This window comes from Salvia miltiorrhiza, chromosome 1, assembly GCF_028751815.1.
Source record: "Salvia miltiorrhiza cultivar Shanhuang (shh) chromosome 1, IMPLAD_Smil_shh, whole genome shotgun sequence".
Taxonomy (NCBI): domain Eukaryota; kingdom Viridiplantae; phylum Streptophyta; class Magnoliopsida; order Lamiales; family Lamiaceae; genus Salvia; species Salvia miltiorrhiza.
Window position 1 is genome coordinate 8,129,897 of NC_080387.1, and position 14,532 is coordinate 8,144,428.

The 14,532-nt window shown below is 41.9% G+C and overlaps 1 long non-coding RNA gene across 1 annotated transcript; it reads left to right on the forward strand.

The window, feature by feature from the left end:
* The first annotated feature begins 8,764 nt into the window (after nt 1–8,764).
* Nucleotides 8,765–11,558, forward strand: LOC131006484 (uncharacterized). The gene is made up of 2 exons (XR_009095543.1): nt 8,765–8,981; nt 11,364–11,558. It is a non-coding gene; the product is annotated as an uncharacterized LOC131006484 (long non-coding RNA).
* Nucleotides 11,559–14,532: the final 2,974 nt, after the last annotated feature.

A 14,532-nucleotide genomic window follows, 5' to 3' on the forward strand; every position in this document is an offset into this window, starting at 1 on the left:
AGCAAAGAAGACCTCAACCACTCATCAGACAGAATTGCTATAAGAGTGAGGCCTTCAAAGGAAATTCTCAACAGAAGAATGCTCGTGTGCCAACTGAAGTGCCAACTGAAGCGCCAACAACGTCAATCAGAAGATCAACAAAGCGCAAGAGATCAACCAGACCAATTCTGAAACAGATAGGGGTTCCAAAGGGAACTCGAGCTAACATCGAAGGACCCAAATCTTGATTGGGTGCCTGAAGCAACTCTTCCTTGCAGGTCAATGTCAGGAAACACAAAAAGAAGGAAGAAGTTAAAGCTTCAATCAGAACATGGTATCTGGATAGTGGCTGCTCGAAGCACATGACGGGCTACAAAGAATATCTATCTCAGTATGTTGAGAAAGCTGGATTCAAAGTTGCATTCGGAGACAACTCAATCGGAGAAACAAAAGGCTACGGTGTGCTCAACATGGGTAACGCCAGTATCGGTAACGTTAGCTTTGTTTCTGGTCTTAAACATAATCTGTTGTCTGTGAGTCAATTTTGTGACAACGGTTTCACAGTGAAGATCAAGAAGGATGAATTCACTGTTAGAAACAATCAAAAGAAGGTGGTTCTGAAAGGATTCAGACAAGGAAGTCTCTACGTCTTTTCATGGGAAGACAGCCCACCAGAAACATGCCTCATCAGCAAAAGCAGCTCGGAGCTCAACTGGCTGTGGCACAAGAGACTCAACCATCTCAACTTCAAGACGATCAACATGCTTGCTAAACATCAACTGGTAGAAGGTCTGCCTTCTATTGTGTTCCAGAAGAAGCAAGAATGTGAAGCATGTCAAAGAGGAAAGCAGACACGGATGTCATTCAAGTCAAAGTCAGGACACTCCTCTGAAAGAATTATGTATCTACTTCACATGGATCTGTTTGGCCTTATCTCTCCAAGAAGCTACAACGGTAGGAAGTACACCTTAGTAGTTGTGGATGATTATTCATGATATACTTGGGTTATCTTTCTCTTCAAGAAGAATGAGATGTTGGAGGAACTGCCAAAGCTGCTGAGAAGACTAAGCGTTGAAAAGGAAGTCAACATCATCAGCATCAGATCAGATCGTGGGACTGAGTTCCTCAATACTGTCATTCGTGAGTATTGTGATGAACAAGGAATCAGTCATCAAACTTCTGCAGCAAGAACTCCACAGCAGAACGGAGTTGCAGAAAGAAGAAACCGGTCTTTGAAGGAAGCAGCAAGGACGATGCTAGCCGAGTCAAAAATCCCCTTGAAGTTTTGGGCCGAAGCAGTCAAAAACGCATGCTACACGCAGAATCGCTCCTTCCTTACTCAGAGACATGGAAAAACTCCATACGAGCTATGGAAGAACAGAAAGCCATCGATTGCCTACTTTCATGCTTTCGGTTCTAAGTGTTTCATCCACAACAATGAAAAGAAGAGGTTAAATACTTTTGATAGCAAGGCTGATCCAGGAGTATTTCTTGGATATTCTGGAACAGAACGATCAAGCAAAGCCTATCGAGTGTTTAATTCTCAAACTCTTTGTGTTGAAGAAACACCTCATGTGGTCTTTGATGAGTCTACAGATGATTTCAGGGAACAAGAAGCTGAAAAGTGTGTCCAGAACACTAAAGGTTCCAAGTTGAAATCCACAACATCGAGCCCTCTACTGTCTTGGTGTGGGGACCAGGGAAAGATAAAGATACTGAGAAGCTTCAGTATCAAAAGATCAGCCAAAGGTCTGAAGTTCAGACTGGAGCCAATGCAGACGGCATCAGTCAAGGGGGAACTCCAATTGCCAAAGATCGAGTTGAACGTGCAGAAGCAGCTCCAGCTCAACTCTCCCCTGTTCCAGAAGGTGCTCAACACTTCAGAACCATTCTAACCGAAGAAGCCCCACCATCTCCAGAAGAGATCAAAAAGTATTGAAGATGGTTTGAACTCCAATCAAAGGAGAACATCATTGGAGAACCATCAGATGGCGTCAAGACTCGGAGGTCAATGTGCAACCTCATCTTTGACATCAATCAGAACTGCATAAACGAAGATAAGATTTTCAGCTGTTTGTTATCATCTACAGAGCCCAAGGATGTTGAAGAAGCTCTGAAGTCCACTCCATGGGTCATCGCAATGCAAGAAGAACTCAATGAATTCAACTGGAATTCAGTTTGGGAGCTTGTGGATCGACCAGACGATGCAAAGGTGATTGGTTTGAAATGGATTTTCAAAAATAAGAAAGACGAAGAAGGAAACATTGTGAGAAACAAAGCAAGGCTTGTAGAAAAAGGATACAGTCAAGAAGAAGGAATCAACTACGACGAGACGTTCGCTCCAGTTGCCAGATTGGAAGCAGTCAGACTCTTCTTAGCCTTCGCAGATCACAAAGGTTTCAAGGTAGACCAAATGGATGTCAAGTGTGCATTTCTCAATGGAGTGCTCACAGATGAAGTCTATGTGGAACAACCTCCCGGCTTTGAGGTTGCAGGACCAGAAAAGGTGTACAAGCTAAAGAAAGCGCTCTATGGATTGAAGCAAGCACCAAGAGCGTGGTATGATACTCTCTCGGAGTATCTTGTTGAACAAGGTTTCAAGAAAGGATCTGTGGACATAACTTTGTTCACTCTCAAAGAAGGAGAAGATCTCTTGCTTGTTCAGATTTATGTCGATGACATAATTTTCGGATTCAAATCCGAACACATGTGCAAGAAGTTTGCTGACATCATGACCAACAAGTTCCAAATGTCCATGATGGGAGAAATGAATTTCTTTCTCGGATTGCAAGTCAAGCAGACCAACGAAGGAATACTGATCAGTCAGTCCAAGTATGCTAAGGAACTGATAGCCAAGTTTGGTATTCAGCACATGAAATCAGTCAAAATCCCAATGAACACAAACTGGAAAGTTGATCCAGGTTCAGAAGAAAAATTTGTCTCTTCGACGAAGTACAGAGAAATCATTGGATCCTTGCTGTATTTGACTGCGAGCAGACCAGACATCTCATTTGCAGTCGGGGTATGTGCAAGATATCAATCAGATCCAAATGAAGCTCATTTGGATGCAGCAAAGCGTATACTTTGATATCTCAAAGGCACACCCAATTTAGGATTGTAGTATCCAGCAGACGACGACATCAAGCTCACCGGATACTCAGACTCAGACTTCGGTGGATGCAAGCTTGATCGCAAATCAACCTCTGAAACATGTCAATTCCTAGGCAACAAGCTCATCTCATGGTTTTCAAAGAAGCAGACTTCAGTCGCCTCCTCCACAACTGAAGCTGAATATGTTGCTGCCGGAAGCTGCTGCTCACAAATCCTGTGGTTAGTCCATCAGTTGAAGGACTATGGGATCGACGAAAAGGAAGTCCCAATCTATTGCGACAGCTCCAGTGCTATTGCAATCTCCTAGAATCCAGTTCATCACACCAGAGTCAAGCATATTGCTATTCGACATCACTTCATCTCTGATCATGTTGAAAATAAGAATATCTCTGTGGAATGGATTCCCACTGCTGTTCAGAGAGCGAACCTACTGACCAAGGCTCTTCCAGAAGAAAGGTTCAACGATCTGTGTGGAAAGATCGGCCTCATCAACCCTGAAGAGTGATGCTGTGCGTGAAGACTTTCTCAAATAGTCATGCTGACTTGTGGTCAACCAACTGCTGAGTCTACGATTGCCGATGAAGAAAGCAATGAAGTCAGAACGCTCATCTGAAGAAGAAGCTATCCTGATGATTCAACCAGAATCAAGTGGTATCGACTGACTGCAATGTTCAGTCGATCAGTAAGTATTTTATAAGCTTACTTTTAAAATCAGTTATTTCAGTTCAGAGTTTTGAGTTTCAGTTCAAAATCTTTCTATAACTGATCAGTTTCTTTCAAAAACTTTAACTAATTGTTGGAAAATGGAATATCCAAGAAGGACAAGTATTTTAAAGGGAAAATCTGTCTTGATTGAACCTGTCCTGATCTTTTGCCAAAAATCTTTCCAACCCCTTTTGCCTCTGTGATAAAATTTCTTGAGAACCTCATTGACATGACAGAATGCAATGATGCCTCTCACCTTTTTGAAGTCTCAGTCCCCTGCAGTGACGGCGGACGTGAAAATTTCCTTCAAAAACATTTTAGGCACAGTCTTCTAAAAACTTTTCATCTTCTTACGTGGTACACATCTTGTCTATTTATACCATGTTGTCTTCACTATTTTTCTGCATCAACTAACAAATCTCCACAGCCTTCACTGTGAGAAAATCTTTCAATATTTCCAAAGCTGCAGAGAAAAATTGTTCCGACTAAAGGAGAAATCTATGACTGCAAAGTCATGGAGTGGGAGAATGACGCTCACATACCTGGTCTTCACCGGACCCTTCCACTGGATCTCAACGTCTCTCCGAGCTCTACCCTCACTTGTATCCAGCGAAGTGAGTGTCTTCCATCCTCATGCCTGGCGCCAAGAAGCTTCACAGCTTCTGGAGGAGATTTTCCTTATCGCAGATATTGCACTCCTCTCTAGCTTGCAACAAACAACGAGACTTCTCTCGCTGTTGGCCGGCATCTTCAGCCACACCAGGTCTATTCTTCAAAGATCCTGTGCCGGCAAATCGACGGTGTTAGTCTTCTCAGACTGCCACTGGTTCGATTCTTCCTTCTTACGCCCATCTTTCCTTCTCTCTTTCTTTCCAATTCACCAACTTTTCTTTCTCCTCATAAGGCAGCCCTCTCCTCTTTCCAAGGAAGCCTTCTTCTATCTTCCATATTCTACGTTCTCTTATCTTCATCCACTTCTCCGTCTCTCTCATCTCCTCACCTCATCACTGGCGTTCTCCTCTTCTGCATTTCTGGACTCACCCTATTCTCGAATATTCTCAAGAGCTTCTGAGACTAGGAGTTGGGTACCGTCTGATCATTGTCTTCATCATTAGCTCTATTTTTGATGTTGCCAAAAAGGGGGAAAAAGTTGGAAGAAAAGGTTTTTCCTCATCTTCTTTCTTGACTGAAGATGAGACTACAAAGGATCACCAGAAGTTGTAAGGACGATTTTCCAGTAAAGACCTCAACTCAACGAAAAACAAGTGAGAGTGGAACAAGCTTAGGAACATGAAGACACGAAGACAGAAGATGAAGATCAAGAAGTTCAAGGCGCAGCCAAGCAGACTGCTGGAGTCCATGGGTTTCCCATGTTGTTTTTGTTTTTCCTTTTTACTCCAATGTAAGTCTTGCTCTGTACCTCGACTGATGGCTTATCAGTCTTTTATTAATGAAAATAACTTCTTTTTTATCTCAACCTGAAGACAATGACTCTTTGTCCAGGCTCTGATTATGTTTTTCTCTCTTCTCCTTGTTCTGTTTTAGAACTGTTTTCGTTCTTAACTCTAAGTACAAGTTTTAAGGTTCTATTGTTAAGGGGGAACTGTTTTCACCCCAGTTTTTAGAACTTGTACTGTGAGTTCAGTCTTTTTGTTGTCTAGAACTGCTGTGTGGTTTTGGCATCATCAAAAAGGGGGAAATTGTTGGGAATCTTGTGGAATATCCTAATCCTTGTTTTGATGATACCAAAATTCATAGGTCGTATTTGTAATAGACTAGAATTGTTTTGAACTGTTTAGCTTGCGGTGTCGAAGACTGAAGATTGAAGAACGAAGGACCGAAGACTGAAGACTGCAGATACCAACTGAAGTATCAGTTGAAGAATTAGTTAGGAACTGATTACTTAATGCGCGCAATTGACTGATACTAAACTCAAGTATCAGTTGAACATTCCTCCTAGGACTGATCTTCCAACGTTCAGAGGAAGCCACGTACTCACAAAGTACAGCCGCATTAAATGCAGAGATCTTAGGATCTTATCTCTGCAGAGGTCATTCCTATCTGGTGGTTACTTTTCAGAGACGTCACATCTCCTGTCCATCAAGAGAGCCGTTTCCACCCAGACAAGGAACCTCGAAGATTGAAGCCTCAGCCCAAATTCGAATTGCTCTCCAACGGAAGAAATCTTGATGACGTTCTACGCAACGGATCTATTCAAGAGTTCTCCTACAAATAGCGCTCGAGGATCACTTCAACCTTCACCGATTCAACGACATAAGCTGAAGCTCTGCCAAAATTGCTACTCAGCCTAAAGCTTAACCTCCCCAAAGCTTGAATCGAAGAAGAGAATTCCAAAGCCAAAATCAGTCACTGCTGATTACATATATTCTCTTAGATCTTAGGCGAACCTCTGTTTACCCAGAAGCCAAAGGTCAAACTTTCTTCAAAGAACTTGTTCTTTGTAGCATAGTTGGCACTCGTTCAAACCTCCCCCCAAAAGAGTGTTTGAGTGATTCGGAGTTCAGGAAGGTACTCTGACTCTGAGTGAGAAGTCTTAGCACGGGTTGTGCTGAGCAGAGAAATCCGACGCGAGTGAAACGTGGGTACTGAAGAAGGGTTTTCTTCAGTGGTACGGTTGTATGTACCCGGCAAGCACACGGTTTGGTTTGCAGTGCACCTGTTAAGCACTTGCGGAGTGGATTGTTGGTCTGATCAACCGACCGTGGATGTAGGAAAGGGTTTTTCCGAACCACGTAAAAGTCTTTGTGTTGTTTACAACTTTCAGTTTTACATTCTTACTTGTGTTGTTTCAATTGATAAACTGAACACTGATTAACTGCAAAGAGAAACCTAAAGACCAACAACGTGCTCCACCGAGGCTATTGCGAAACTACATTTAATTTCCGCTGCGTATGATATCTGTCTGACTGATCTATCTTGTGATAGTCAGGAAGAGTGTTATCATCTCTGTTTTAGCAAACCCGACTGAAGCCTTTATTTGCATCAGTTAAGTTCCAGTAACTTAACTGATAACTCTTTACTGAAGAGCTTTCAGTATCAGTCGTCAACCCTGTTTGGTCAAAACTGTTTTCAGTAAAACAGGAGTCTGTGTTTGCGTGTAAAGTTTCGTTTTGATCTCTGACTGAGATCCCTCTGATTGAGGAAGTTGTAAAAATAGCCCATAGGTATATTCCCCCCCATACACCTATTCGAGACCCTTAAGACCTAACAATGCGCGTTTTATAATCATTGGTATGCGCATTTGTTTATAAATTGGTATGCGCATTGTATAAGAAGTGATATAATATTGTATTAAAAAGTGATATTTTTAGATGTGCATATATTGGTATGCGCATTGTAATTAAAATTGAGCTGCGCATTGTTAATAAATAATTGAGATGCGCATAGTTAAATAATAGGTATGTGCATTGTGTTTGAATTGAATTGTGTTTGAATTGTGTTTGAACTATGTTTGAATTATGTTTGAACTACGTTTGAATTATGTTTGAAATGAGGGTTCTTATTAAAATATTTATACTTAGATAGCTTAGATTAATGCTTATTAACATATTTATCCTTACATGTAAAATGATTAAAAACATTTTAAAACAAAGAAACATCTTAGATTAATATTTATTAAAATATTTATACTTAGATATAAAATGATTTTAAAAAATTTAAATATGCGCATTAATAGTTAGATTAATGGTTAGATTAACTATGCGCATTAATAGTTAAATTTATACTATGCGCATCTACTACATCTATGCGCATTAATATTTAAAATTTAACTATGTGCATTAACTATGCGCATTCAATTGAAATAGAAGAAATTTCTTAGATTAACGCTTATTAAAATATTTATCCTTACATATAGTAAAATGATTAAACTATGTGCACGCATTGTAACAGCCCGACTTCCCAAGGCAAAAGGAAATAGGAAAAATAATGGAAAGTCTTAATCAACCAGAATAAACTTGACAATCTACCCATTAAATTGGGTATTCATATTCCAAAGAGATAAAATGAAAGGAGGTAATTTGAAAGGGCTTAAGAGTTGCCAATCAAATGACAATATTCAAACTCAGGATCGCATAAGTTTAGTTTCATGCTTCGAATAACCAACACTCATTAATCGAATTATTTAAGGGTCAAGAGTCTAAGCTCATCAAAAGATATCATTTAGAGTCATAACTTAAAAGTCTTAAGTCAAGGAAACGAAAGACAAATAAAGGCTAGTACTACAGCGGAAGTCAAAACACGGAGTTGAACCCTAGCCTCAGCTCTCCCCGTCAACACCAGCCATCAACCTGAAAAACCTTTGAAAATATTTGGGCTAAGTACTAATGTACTTAGTGGGCTGCAACTTTTAAAACATTTCACAATTCGTAAGAGCAGTTTATCCAATCATTCATGACATAACTTAGAAGGTTTTAAAGTAAAAGAACTTCTAAGCATGTTAAAACATTTCATTTTATTAGCGCGCTGTTGTCACACTCTGTTCTGATACTCGCTGTGATCCCGGACCTTTTATGTAATACCCCGTTTCTTTTTGCTAAGTTTAGAATAATTTTTGAACTTAGATATTAAGTTGATTCACGCCGGATAAAAGAAAATTAATTTATTTTTAATTCCAACAAAAATGATTTACAAAAATATTTGTAAATTTAGTTATTAAATTTATATGCATTGCATATTTATTTAATTTAGCATTCAAGTATTTTTCACGAGATATTTATTTAGCGAATACTGAGCGATTATTACAGTTTTCATAATACAACTCGGAAGATTTTTTTTTTATCTACACCTACCCACCATTTCCACCCACTCTCCCCACTCACACTCTTTCCACCTTTCCACTCACACTTTCCACTCTCCCCACTCACACTTTTTACACTTTACACCCACACTACACGATTACCTTGCCCCCCACCAAAATCAGCTTTAGCCATGCCTAAAGCAACAACTTCTCTGCGAAGTCATTATACTTCAACAAAATACCCATTCCCTTCCACTTACCATTTCTCTTTCAATTTACTCTGTTGTTCCTACATATCAAGGAACTAAGTGCGGAGCTACACCCACAGAAGTTCAGCTATACCACACGGTTCAGACTCCACAAACTCAGCTGAAAGCTCTAAAGACTTCATCTACAAATCACTCTGCCCATTTTACCTCCATTCACGGTTAGCACCCCAAATTCAGTTTCAGCGATTTCCTCCAGTACTCAAGTCTCTAATGTACAGCAGACAACAATTCCTGTTTTTGTGTATGCACGTCACTTACTCTCACTTATAAATTGAACGAAGACTTTTGAACAAAGCATTCATATACATCTGCATACATGTTTGAATAAGAAACGAATGAAGAAAAAAATGAAATGAGTTTTAAGCTTGTTTTTGCTTGCTGTGTCGAGTCGGGAAGGACCACGGCCGTGACTTCGTTGCGGTTGCCGGAAATTGAGGCTTGTCTGTGGTGCTCTGTTCTCACATAGAGAAAGAGAGCCGGGAGAGAGTTCCGAGGGAGATAAGAGGGCGGCGATGGTGGCGGCATGAAGCTGCTGCCGTCGGCCAAAGTTCAGCGGAGGGAGGCAGAGCACGGCGGTGGTGCCGCTGCTGCCCGGCCACGGCTTGAGAGAGAGTCGGTGGACGGCGGCTGCGTGCTACCTCCGTCTATGTGTCCTGGTGTGTGTAGAAAGCCGAGGGTGGCGCGGCTTGTCGCTGCTGCTCCTCCGGCGAGCTACACGGTGGGCGGCTGTTACCAGCCGAAGAGAAAGAGTCGACAACGGCAGCGGCCTTCATGGTTGCTCGCCGGTCTGATTCAATGAGAGAGAGTTGAGCGAGAGAGAGAGGTGGCGGTGGTGGTTCGCCACTGTCACAGAAGAGAGAGAGAGATGGGTTGAGTCAGTGGAGGGAAAAGGAGAGTCGACGGCGGCAAAGCCTGCTGTCGCCGGAGATTTGAGGGAGAGGCGGCGAGGCAAGGGCCTTGTTGCCGCTCTGAGCCGGGTCTGGGCTGGATTTTGTCGAGGGAAGGACGGCGACGGCGGTGGTTCTTCTACTGCTGTCGGTCGGAGTGAGCAGAGAGTGAGGGAGTCGCGGTCGGCGGCGGCCTTGCTGCTGCAGCCGCCGGGAGCGGACTGAGTGAGAACGGAGGGAGGCGGCGGCGGTACCTATCGTCGTTGCCAAGGAAGGAGGCCGGTCGACGGCTGCCTCGCCGGAGGGAGCTGCGGCGGCGGGAGTTGGCTGACTGATGGCTGAGAGAGAGAAGGGGGGCGTATTTCGAACAGTTGAGTATTGAGAGAGGGAGACGAGCAGTGAGGAGGAGTGAGGGACTGAAGGGATGCGTGACTGATGGTGGGGAGAAGAAGGAGATGGGTGTTGGGCTGTTGGGCTAGGGCATGAGTGTTGGGCCGAGTCTACTGGGCCGAGTTTGTTTAATTATTTTTCAGTTGGGCCATTGTTTTAATAAATGTTTTGGGCCCTTATTTTATTTAAGGACTTTGGACTACCTTCAATTAATTTAATTGGGTTGTCTTATGTTTTATTAATTGAACTATTAATTAGTTTAATTAATTATTTTCAAAGACTAGTTTTCATAATAATATTAAATTATTATTACGTGCATATTTTGAGTAAATTACTTATTATATGCTAAGAATGACATGATTTGCATTATATTTTGCAATAACAATATTTATGATTTAATTGGTTTTATTTATAATTCCAATTATTAAAAAAAGATGAGTAAGAATATTGTTGGTGTTCTTAACTCAAGAGAAATGTTTTCAATTATTTATTCATTAAATTTTGAAAACCCGGCTAAGTGAATCATAGAATATTAAGCACTTCACCGTGACTTAAGATTAGAATTCAAGGAGACCTATTGAGAATAGATTTCTTGTAGGGTTTGAGCATCAGGAGGATTAGCACTGCTATTCCGATTCAGAGATAAGGTTAAACGACAGGCTTTGCCTAGACAGGTGGGCTTATTTTTCAAATGTATGATTTAGCTATTGAGCTTAAATATTCGTGTAATATAAACTGTTTATCCAATAAAATATTTTTGTGCACTCTACCATGTTTAAGGCTCGTACAGTTAATCAATTGAGGTTCTCTTATGACCTAACACGTTGTTTGAGAATTGTGTACACTTGTTAGCTGACTCGGTGGGTTGATCTCCATCGGGCACTAACCAGAGGCGTTATAAGGGTGCTCGACGGGATGTGTTCCGGAGCATAGAAATGATAGGCCTGTCTGGATTAATTTCCGAGGTTTATTTTACTTGGCTGGGTTACGCCCTCAGTTCAAGTCAGCGGGAGACAGAGATCCGTCGGTGGCTAGAGGTCCGGGATCACAACGAGTAACAGAATGGAGTGTGCAAACGCGCGAAATCAAAGATATATATATATAAAATGTTTTAACATGCATAGAAGTTATTTCTCTTTAAAACCTTCTATGTCATGTCAGTACGATTGGATAAACTGTTCTTCAGATTATGAAATGCTTTAAAAGTTGCAGCCCACTAAGTACATTAGTACTTAGCCCAAAAATACTTTCAAATGTTTTCAGGTTAATGGCGGGTGATGACGGGGCGGAGCTGAGGCTAGAGTTCAACTCCTTATTTTGATTTCCGCTGCAGAACTAGCCAGTATCTGTCTTTTGTTCCTTAACTTAAGACCTATTATGTTGTGATTCTAAACAATATCTTTTGTTGAGCCTATACTATTGACTCTCAAGTATTTCGATCAGTGAATGTTGGTTATCTGAAGCATGACACTAAACTTGTGATCCTGAAGTTATTATGTTTGTTGATTGATTCGTATCACTTGAATACCTGTCTTTCTTCATCCAAAGGGGCTAAGCCCGATTGTCATCCCTTTTATTCGGATTTTACAAGGTTTTTCCCTTGTTTATATTAAATGATGAGTTGTACCCCAGTTATAGTTATTGTTTCAAGAATTGGGGTGTGCCCAACCTTTTTATTCTATTATCTGAATTTCACAAGGTTCTTCCCTTGTTCATTTATATGATTTTAGTCGTACTCCAGTTATAGTTTATTCCTTCAAGAATTGGGGTGTGACATTTTAGCCACCGACGGATCCCTCATTCCCACGATACTGGCCCTGAGGACGTAACTCAGACAAGTTGAATTGACCTCGGGATGCTACCCAGGCAGGCCTTACATGATACATGCTCCGGAACACATCCAGCCAAGCACCCTTATAACGCCTCTTACATGAATTAGTGCGCGATGGAGATCAACCCACCGAAACAACTAACAAGTGTACACAATTCTCAAACAACGTGTTAGGTCATAAGAGAACCTCGATCGATCCATGAATTGCGAGCCTTAAACATAACAGAGCGCACAAAAATATTTATTAGATAAACAGTTTTCAGTTCATGAAACATTTAGAGCTTAATAACTCAAGCATACATTTGAAAAATAAGCCCACCTGATTATAGCTCTAGTTGTCGTGCAGTAGCTCACGTCTAGGTATTACTCTCGCGCTTGACCTTTATTGCGAGAATTTAAAAAAGATATTCGCTCGAGCAAAAATTCTCAAATAATGAGAATGCGTGAGTAACTATGCATGAATCTCTTATGCATGATTTATTATTCTAACATCACAACCCGAGAGTTTTATTAATAAACAGGCTATTGGATTAAGAAATCTAACTAAGTCTCGCTTTATGAAATCGAATCATAGCTATAATTAATCTGCTGATCTTAGAGTATTTTATCCCACTTGATAATAAATAGAAGTCGCCCTATTTAATTGATAAAGGAAAGTAGCTAAATCGAACATCCGCTTGATAACCTCGTAAGAATTAATCGTAATTGGGTAGCTGCGTCTAATTAACCGGGCTAAACAAATATGAACTGAAGTAATCAAATAATTAAAAGGCTCAACATAATACAGCCTAATAATTAATTAAGAGTGGGCTTGAATTAAAATAACTAATTACAATTCATATATAAATCTGGAGCCCAAGTAAAATAATTAAATTTGGGCTCAATAATACAAGGCCCAACTGGAATAATATTACTGGACTCAAATAATTAAATAGATCTAGGCTCAAATAAAAAAAGTAGCAGTCCAACTGAGATAAATAATTCTGGGCTCAATAAAATTATGTTGTTGGGCTCAAATAATTAAAATTGCTAGCCCTTCATTAGTTCAAATTTGCAGCCCACAAAGATAAAAGAATGGGCCCAACAAAATAGAAAATAAGGCCCGATGAGGCAGCCCAATGTCAGCAAACAAAAGAAGTAGGGAAGCCCTATCCTTCTCTCCTCAAATCGGCCTCCCTCTCTTCTAAAAATCAGAACACGCCTCTCTCCTCCCTCTCGAATTCTGCCGCCTCCGTCTCCGGCCGGCGTCGACTGCCGCCATGCCTAAGCCCGGCGTTCTCCTCCCTCTCTCTCTTCTGTATGCAAGCCCCAGGTCTCTCTCTCAAATCAGACACTCCCTTTGGTCATCTCTCTCTCTCTCGATCCGTCTTCAGCCAAGGTGTCTGCCGCGGCGGCTCCGGCGCGGCCGTGCCTGGCCGAGGGCGGCGCCTCTTGCCGTCACACTCTCTTCTCACTCTCAAATCAGCAGAAACAATGAAAGCCCTACTCCCCCTTCCAAATCGAGCCCTAGCTCTCCCAAAATCAGGAATCGCCGCCGCCGCTCCTGAATTCCGGTGAGCGGCGGTCGAACCTCCTCCCTCACGTCCATCTCTGCCTTCTTCGCTCTCAATTTCCATCGAAGCTTGAGCGAGCCCTAATTTTTCCCTTCTTGAGGTGCCGATGCCGCCGCCGCTGCAACTGGATGGCCGACGAGATTAGCCGCGCCGCTGCACCCGTAGCGGCGTCCGCTGGTCGTTAGGCCGCCGATCCTCGGCTACCCCCTCTTCATCTCACTACCTTCCTTTCAAAATCGAGTGCAAAGAATGAAGGGAGGAAGCATAATTTTCTCAGTCTGATATCGTCTCCGCTGTTGCTGCTCCGCGGTTTCCGGCTAGCAGGGGCAAGCCCGCCGTTGCTGTTTTCTCCAGGGTCGACGGTTCGAGCCACGCCACGCTGCTGCTGTTGGATTCGGGCGAAGGGTACGCCGCCGAATGCTGCTATTCCAGAATCGGCGAGGGCCATTACCGAGGTCGGGAGTCGTCTGCTTTTCACCACTTGACGCTGCTGCCCCCGCGAGTCACTGCCCCGACGTCATCTCTCGGCTTGACTAAGCAAGGCAGCACCCCTCCTTTCTAAAAGCTAAGTTCTTTACTCTCACTTTACAACTACTGCGTATGAATCGTCTGAGGTATCTTATGTACATGGTTTATCAGTTGTGAGATGGTAAAGCTATGGTGTGGAGGTCAAAGTGTGAAAGGTTATATGTTGCTGGTTCTTCATGCTGCTATGTTCATTCTCACATAATGTATTGGTTTTGTTTGTCTATCATGCTTGGATGCAGAAAATGTGTGATGGAATATAGCATGGGCTGAGTAATTACCTTGAGATTTTTTTTGTGAGTTGAAGATTGTCGTGGAATTCAATGCAGCAGGTGGAACTTCAATTTCTGGCAGAGAATGAATGAAAGTTCTCCTTTAATATCTCGATTGTTGTGGTGTTTCTGGACTGGGATAACTGAAATGAATTAATTTTTGATGTTTCTTCGATAATTGCAGGTGGAACATGATGGTGGAGAAGTTAAGCTAAAGCTTACCTTGAGAATTTAGCAGGGTAATGAATGAG